Source organism: Austrofundulus limnaeus, unplaced genomic scaffold (assembly GCF_001266775.1).
Source record: "Austrofundulus limnaeus strain Quisiro unplaced genomic scaffold, Austrofundulus_limnaeus-1.0 Scaffold49, whole genome shotgun sequence".
NCBI lineage: Eukaryota > Metazoa > Chordata > Actinopteri > Cyprinodontiformes > Rivulidae > Austrofundulus > Austrofundulus limnaeus.
This window is the reverse complement of record NW_013952451.1, coordinates 1057015-1059299: the sequence shown is the minus strand read 5'-3', so window position 1 is coordinate 1059299 and position 2285 is coordinate 1057015.

Sequence of the window (2285 nt, the reverse complement as noted above, 5' to 3'; positions counted from 1 at the left end):
TATATATACATGCATCAGTAATGTCCGATTTTGTGCGTTGCAATAAGAATAAAAATCTTTAGTGTGCATTCAACTGTTACAGTGACTACTTAGTAAAAGACTAAATACCACTTCCCTTTCCAGTCTTTTGTGTGATGGATGGTTTGCTTACACTGACCATCATGTGTTTCAACTTCTGAAATAGAAATGTTGGTGTTTTATGTGGTTCACTTTGGGGAGGAGCTGGTTGCAGTGATAAAACATAAAGACCAGGGTGTAGAACAGCCAGACTGGAGGTTGAACACCAAGTTTAAAATGTCTCCAATAAAGAAAGTGACACATTTGACAATGAAGGTTTCTTTTCTGAGGGAGATACAATCGTGGGCACGGTGCCCTTCAATCTAACAAAAGACACCAAAGTTAGGAGTATTCCCTTGAAGGCTACAGGGGAAGCTTATGTTCACTGTGATGTGGGTGAAATATCCTTTGATGGATACAGGGGATATTTTGAAGACCAACAATACTTGGTGGCAAAAAATTCCAAAGGTAAGCCAGAAATTTTTTTTTAAATCTGAAGAAACTGTCAAAATAAGTTTTTGAGGTTGCAGATGTATTTTCATTGTTCCGTAGTTAGGCAGAACATTATAATTTATGTGTAATACTTAACATAAAAACAGTATCTCAAACAGCATCAGGTTTTCTAGACAGAGAATGCAATCTAAACTACCAAATGACACATGAATTCAGTTAAAATTTGTAAATAATCTTAAGAACTATTTTTAGCCAGTGATTTTTATATCTGAAGAAACTGGACAAAAAAAGATCAAAAAATGACTAAAAAGTATTTTAAATCTTAATTTAATCTTATTTTAAGCTGTTTTCATCACATATGTGATACTTGTTTCTTTTTTGTCTTCTTTTTTTTTTTTTACTATTATTGCTTCTTTTGTAGACAAACTCTTCACCAAAGTAATCAATCATTTAAGGTTCAGTTTTTCACTTCCACAGGAGGGAGTTAAATCTCTAGCATTTTCTGTTTGAGGAGTATCACATTTTACAAAACAATTAATATGTGAACCATTCTTGTTTTAAAGGAGTATGCTGTCAAATTTTAAGGAAAAAAGTGGAAGTTTTGTCTACATTCTTGAAATAAAGATTGAAAGGGGATGGTGGAAGTCATGATCTGTGCAAAAAGAAATCAATTTTGTTTCAAGATCCATTCTAAACATCAGTCAAAATTTGGTGAGTGACTTCTTAATCAATGAAGATTTCAAATGGCATATGGCTTGTGAGGAAAGGATTGAAAACATTTGTTTTTATGGTGTTTTATAGTGTCCTCAGTCTGGAACAGTAAAATAGAATCTCTTAAAAGGAAAAGTCCACATGGCTATCTCTGTTAACAGAAAAACTTGCCCTCCTGGTAAGTTGACCTAAACAAACTCATATGTCCTCACATTAATTGAAATACTACATAAAAACAAATCTTAAGACCAGTCAAAAAAGTGCAAGAATTTGCATTTTGCACTGTTGGGTCTTAAGAAGGTTCTAAGGAGAGCTTCACAATGTTAAAACAAGAAATCAGTGCAAGAGACAAGAACTTTTGAGCAGGGAATTGTCTGAAAACTGCATTTACACTCAAACATGATTTTTTCAGCTGATCAAAAGTTTAAGACCATAGTCTTTAAAAGCCAAAAGCTGTGCAAAAATCTGGATTCCATGTCATTTTCTGTCAAGTCTTTACACTGTCAAGACCTCCTGATGGCAAAAGTAAAAAAGCTCACTGACTTTGAACGTGGCAGGGTTGTTGAGCTGCATAAGCAAGGCCTCTCACAACGTGCCATCGCTGCTGAAGTTGGACGCAGAAAGACAGTCATTTTGCATTTTTTAAATGATCCTGAGGGTTATAGAACAAAAAAAATCAAGTGGTAGACCCACAAAAATTTCACCAGCTCTGAGCCGCAGGATCCGATTGGCTGTCCGTCAAGACACGGGACGATCCTCTATCCAAATTAAGGCCAATACTGGTGCTGACTGCAGCCCAATAACCATCAGACGGCATCTGTGAGAGAAGGGCTTCAGAAACAAAAAACGTCTTCAAAGGCCACGTCTTCTTCAATGCCACAAAATTGCCCGTTTGGACTTTGCAAGGGTGCACCAAACATGGGACATTGAAAGGTGGAAGAAAGTTGTCTTCTCTGATGAGAAAAAAATTTAACCTTGATGGTCCTGCTCCCTTTCCTGGATCTGCTTTGGTATGGCGGGTGCCGGTGGGGCCCATGAGTTTGTCGCTGCTGGCCCCAGGGGGC